Genomic DNA, 6,455 nt, shown 5'->3' with positions numbered 1-6,455 from the left:
ATATTCATAATTATATATCTTTCATACCTGAAGGTAAATAACAACCCGGCCACACCTGACTTTCAATAGATTATTGCTCTCTAATTCTCTCTTTCTCTCTCTCTCTCGGAGGACCTGAGTCCTAGGACCATGCCTCAGGACTACCTGGCCTGATGACTCCTTGCGATCCCCAGTCCACCTGGCTGTGCTGCTGCTCCAGTTTCAACTGTTCTGCCTGCGGCTATGGAATCCTGACCTGTTCACCGGACGTGCTACCTGTCCCAGACCTGCTGTTTTCAACTCTCTAGAGACAGCAGGAGCGGTAGAGATACTCTGAATGATCGGCTATGAAAAGCCAACTGACATTTACTCCTGAGGTGCTTGTCTGTTGCATCCTCGACAACCATTGTGATTATTATTACTTGACCCTGCCAGTCATCTATGAACATTTGAACATCTTGGCCATGTACTATTATAATCTCCACCCGGCACAGCCAGAAAGGACTGGCCACCTAGGTTTCTTCCTTGGTTCTGGCCTCTCTAGGGAGTTTTTCCTAGCCACCGTGCTTCTACACCTGCATTGCTTGCTGTTTGGGGGTTTTAAGGCTGGATTTCTGTAAAGCACTTTGAGATATCAGCTGATGTAAGAAGGACTTTATAAATACATTTGATTAGATTTGATTGTTGCTGTCATCCACGGAAAAAGCAATAAACATACCACCCACGCCCCCACGTGTCTGATTCAACAACAATATGCCCAAGACTAACCTAAGGCTATTTCATCCCCCTTTACTAACACACTACTGCAAGAGAGCCAATGTAGATATGCACAGTGATTATTTTACACTGCTTCATAACATCTCCCTGTTGTAAACTACCATAAGCTGTAGCCCCCCCCCCCCAAACCATTGGCCATGATGAAGTTATGGAAGATGCGATTTATTTCCATACTTTGTTTTGATTAATTTGCTCCTGAATAATTGATTTGAAGGTTATTCATCTTTACCAAGTAAATTAAACTGTAACAAAATCAAACGCCTCGACACATCAATTATTTATCGGTATTCATCTTTTTGTAAATCCTATGAGCAATCTCATAAAGGCGTTATTAAGGGATACAGATATGCAACAATAAAATGGATCCATGCATTATTTATCTAGACAAATCTGAATCACCTTTGTGTTCTTCTACACTAGTTATGAACTTTTAATCGTGAATTTGGCAAAGACATTTCTGGAGTGAAGTTCTTGCCACACATCAACAGATAAACACGTCTTTATGACTCATTAAACTTTGTTTGATAAAATTATCCCTTTTCGATGACCATATATGGATAGAATTTGGAAGATTTATTAGGAAGCAGGAGGACAAGGGAGGGAACTTTGATTTGAGATGTGAGGGGCACAGCTTCTTCTCCTTTCGGAACGTGTGTGGGGGGAGTAAACGTCCCCCATTATTCGTGGAAGTTACCCCCACACAGGAGGCGAGGAACACGTGAAGTAGCTGTTAATCTCACATACTGTTTTACCATTTGATAGCCTGTGGTTTAGTTTTAATTGACTGAATACAGATGAGAAAATTCCCCTTTCCAGAATTCATAATGTGTGTGTGTGTCTGTGTTTTTAATGCGGTGCAGGATGCAATCACTCTTAAAGGCCCAATGCAGCCATATTTATATCAATCTCAAATCATTAAGTGCCTCACTGTAATGGTGTTCCAATAAATTGTTTAAAAAAATTTAAAAACTTTTAGCCGGAGATTATTTCTCAAGAAAAATGTTGCTAGGACTGTCTGGGCGTGGTCTGAGTGAGGAGGGGAAAACTGAAAAATAGCAGTTATTGGCAGAAAGGTCTGAAACTCTCTTTGTTATTGGTCTATTAATAACCAGTTTGGTAATGTCGCCAGGCAAACCACCATCAAAACAAACTGATTATGAGGTCCTGTGTAGATTGTTTTCAACCAGCAACTATCAGGAAATAACACTGATCCAATTTATTCATCAGCAGATGACACAAAACACAGGAAAAACTAACTTTGCACTGAGCCTTAAACACACTTTTGAAAAAGCGAGTGCATTCTATGCGGGAGCGACATTTACATGGGAGGGGTGTTGCATATTTTATGCGTGATTCATTAGAGATGTGGAACAACATGAATGATGAATATCAAGACCTTTAAATTATACTTCAGGACACAGCAACAAATGATGTAACAGGCCGTCACTAGTTTGTCACACAAGAGGAATATCGTTTTGCAACAACAACAACAAGTTAAACATTTTGTAGTTCCCAGGCTTGGCTAAATTGGGTAACGTTTGCGCATAATGTTGTCAGTATAGTAAAGTAAGGGCTGGCTTGAGTGTTGAATGCAGCTTAAGAGAAGCCAAGTATGCATGGCTTCCTCAGGAAAACTTTAAGTCAAAGAGACTTTTGAGAAGGGGGTAGGGGGGGAACCATTATGCTTAGACCACAGCTTTAGTCGTTGCTCAAGGTCATCCGGTTTGAACTGATGGGATGTTCTGACTCTCCTAGCTCCCCTCCCGTTCCCTCCACGCCCCAGCGGTGGTAATCATGACACACTAGGGTGCACTGATCCCACTCTGGCTCCAGATTTGAACCATGATGCGCCCACCAGCCACCTCTCATCTAGGGATGGGTATAGTTAAGATTTTAACTGTATTGCTACTCTTACCGATACTGCTTATCAATCTTTTTGTTATTTTTTTACAACAAAAAATTAAACAAAACAGAATTAACATTGCTATATTTTCTGAAACGTAAAATAAACAATATTTTCCTACAAAATACAATATTTTCCTGCAAAAGACAATACAGTGGTATAGAGCAACACGGGTGGGGCATGCAGGTGGGCTGCAAAAGGATTAACAGTTCTTAGCAGTTCTCCTGGAGAAAGATCAACATATTTGCCTTCTCTGGCAGAAGTCGGGACCTCTCCTGACTTATTGTGTTCCCTGCAGTCAAAAATACCCTCTCACTAGGGGTGGAGGAGGCTTGAGCACAGAGGTGGCTTGTTGCAATGTTTGTGAGGAGGGGCAGAGTAGCTCTCTTCTCCCACCACCACATCACAGGATCTTCAGCCATGGAGACGGGAGGCAGGCCTTCGTAGAGCTCCACCTCTAGGTCAACACACTCACTGAGGTTGAGGGACGAGGTGTCCTGTTGGATCGTCAACCTCAACTCCCTGTCCTCCTCTGAGAACAGCTCCTCCAAGGCACTCCTTGTTGTGTGCAATGGAGGGACTGTCTCCTCCATTTCCTCTCCTCCTCCGACAGACTCCTCCTCCTGTTGCTGGTGCTCTGTGTCTGTCTGCTCCGGCTCCTCTGACGGCCCTTCTGTTGCTCCTGTCACATTGGCCTCGACAGTTGCTTTCCTCAACCTGTCCCAGGTGACGTCACTCACCGGCCTCCCTTTAAATCTGGGGTCCATTGCTGTGGCCTCTTGCAGGAAGGCTTGAATGTCCTCGTCGTTGATGGTTGCCACAAACTGATCTTCATGCTTCACAGTGAATTGCTCTTCCAGTTTGTGGAGGATGGGTATGATCTCTCCACAGGGGGCTTCTTTTCACATGACACACGGTGTGGATGTATAGAGGATTCTCATGAGCTGGACAAACTCCTCAGCCTTATGGAAGTCCTCGTCCTTCAGACGGTCCAGGTTGTACTTCATGTCATTGCTTTTCACGGTTGTGGGTCCAAGGCTGCTGCTTGGATCGCTGGATACTGCTCCATGAATCTCTCGGTCATTAGATAAAACGAGTTTGATCTGGTCTTCACATCAAGGATGAGTGAGAGTTAAATATTGAATTAAATATATTGAATTATAATATTGAATTATTTCAAAATATTACTTTAATAGATTGAACTGGCTTTTCACCAAGGAGCTGCTGATTTTCCTTAAAGACTGTTTTGGACATTGATGATCTCTTGAACCACACGACCACTGCTCTGATTCGGGCTGCCCATTTATCAATGGAAGTAAATTTGTAGATTTTCTGCGCTGCCAGATTCAATGTGTGTGCAAAGCATCCTATTGTTAGGATGTGTAGCCTCTTGGTGGCAACATCCATTGCGAAAATATTCAGCCTTCTTGGCATTTTTCCTATTTTGTTGCCTTACAACCTGGAATTAAAATAGATGTTTTATTGTGAAACAAACAAGAAATAAGACAAAAAACTGAACTTGAGCGCGCACAACTATTCACCACCCCAAAGTCAATACTTTGTAGAGCCAACTTTTGCAGCAATTACAGCTGCAAGTCTCTTGGGGTATGTCTCTATAAGCTTGGCACATCTAGCCACTGGGATTCTTCAAGGCAAAACTGCTCCAGTTCCTTCAAGTTGGATGGGTTCCGCTGGTGTACAGCAATCTTTAAGTCATACCACAGATTCTCAATTGGATTGAGGTCTGGGCTTTGACTAGGCCATTCCAAGACATTTAAATGTTTCCCCTTAAACCACTCGAGTGTTGCTTTATCAGTATACTTAGGGTCATTGTCCTGCTGGAAGGTGAACCTCCATCCCAGTCTCAAATCTCTGGAAGACTGAAACAGTTTTCCTCAAGAATTTCCCTGTATTTAGCACCATCCATCATTCCCTCAATTCTGACCAGTTTCCCAGTCCCTGCCGATGGAAAAACATCCCCACAGCATGATGCTGCCACCACCATGCTTCACTGTGGGGATGGGGTTCTCAGGGGTGATGAGAGGTGTTAGGTTTGCACCAGACATAGCATTTTCCTTCATGGCCAAAAAGCTCAATTTTAGTCTTATCTGCCCAGAGTACCTTTTTCCATATGTTTGGGGAGTCTCCCACATGCCTTTTAGAGAACACCAAACATGTTTGCTTATTTTTGTCTTTAAGCAAGGGCTTCTTTCTAGCCACTCTTCCGTAAAGCCCAGCTCTGTGGAGTGTACGGCTTAAAGTGATCCTATGGACAGATACCCCAATCTCTGCTGTGGAACTTTGCAGCTCCTTCAGGGTTATCTTTGGTCTCTTTGTTGCCTCTCTGATTAATGCCCTCCTTGCCTGGTCCGTGAGTTTTGGTGGGCGTCCCTCTCTTGGCTGGTTTGTTGTGGTGCCATATTTTTTCCATTTTTGAATAATGGATTTAATGGTGCTCCGTGGGATGTTCAAAGTTTCAGATATTTTTTTATAACCCAACCCTGATCTGTACTTTTCCACAGCTTTGTCACTGACTTGTTTGGAGAGCTCCTTGGTCTTCATGGTGCCACTTGCTTGGTGGTGCCCCTTGCTTAGTGGTGTTGCAGACTCTGGGGCCTTTCAGAACAGGTGTATATATACTGAGATCATGTGACACTTAGATTGCACACAGGTGGACTTTATTTAAATAATTTTGTGACTTCTGAAGGTAATTGGCTGCACCAGATCTTACTTAGGGGCTTCATAGCAAAGAGGTGAATACATATGCACCCACCCCTTTTCCATTTGAACTATTTTCTTTCCTTTCACCTCACCAATTTGGACTATTTTGTGTATGTCCATTACATGACATCCAAATAAAAATCAATTTCAATTACAGGTTGTAATGCAACAAAAATAGGAAAAACACCAAGGGGGATGAATACTTTTGCAAGTCACTGTACCAATCCACTGACCTCTGACCTTACCTGATGCATTATATTATCTACCTGTGCCCTAGTCACCTAGCCACTGACCTCTGACCTTACCTAGTACATTATATTATCTACCTGTGCCCTAGTCACCTAGCCACTGACCTCTGACCTTACCTGGTGCATTATATTATCTACCTCTACCCTAGTTACCTGGCCACTAACCTCTGGCTGCTGGCTTCAGCTACTGCTGCTCATCTGCCTTCCATCATCAGTGTGATGTAAATTATCATAATGGCTAACAGCAGTATGATAGCAATATTATTACACAATGTGAGGCATAAAGCTGTGTGGAATTATTCAAACCTACAGCTAAAATTAGCACAGTCTGTTATTTCTAGCTAATTGAGATTTTTTCTGTGGAAAACAGGGGTAAATAATTCAAAAGTAAAACCTGTAATTTTGTGGGTGTACATAAATTAAGTATATTAATCTCAAATGACCAGCTGCAGCATCAGGAGAATACCAGATGTGAGCAACTCAAGCAAGCCATTCAGGTGAACTAGACCTATAGCTATATAGCCCTGAAAGTCAGGTTTGTTTGACGTCCTATATCATTGCACTTCACTGATGCCTGTTCAATAAATGACTCTCCTTTGATTTTTCTAGTGAAATGTTGGTTTGATTTAGGCTGATGGAAGATGTGTATGGGTTCATCCCCAACCCCCACTGTACTGTAGATAGACTACCATCTACCTCCACCAATGCTGAGAAGACAGGACGGTCTATTTAGTCTTTTGTCTGCACTAGAACATTAGCATTACAATCAGTTCGGTCGAATCAAAATATCAAAACAAGAATTTGTGAATAGTTGAAATTTATTCATT

General features: G+C 42.5%; 1 pseudogene; it reads right to left on the bottom strand.

Moving 5' to 3' along the window:
* Window positions 1–2,871: 2,871 nt before the first annotated feature.
* On the bottom strand, window positions 2,872–3,913 carry LOC149975114 (E3 SUMO-protein ligase ZBED1-like; annotated as a pseudogene).
* Window positions 3,914–6,455: the final 2,542 nt, after the last annotated feature.

Source organism: Oncorhynchus mykiss, chromosome 19, assembly GCF_057628025.1.
Source record: "Oncorhynchus mykiss isolate SJ-2025 chromosome 19, ASM5762802v1, whole genome shotgun sequence".
Classification (NCBI taxonomy): domain Eukaryota; kingdom Metazoa; phylum Chordata; class Actinopteri; order Salmoniformes; family Salmonidae; genus Oncorhynchus; species Oncorhynchus mykiss.
The sequence above is the reverse complement of the archived record's forward strand: the minus strand, read 5'-3'. Positions and strand labels throughout refer to the sequence as shown.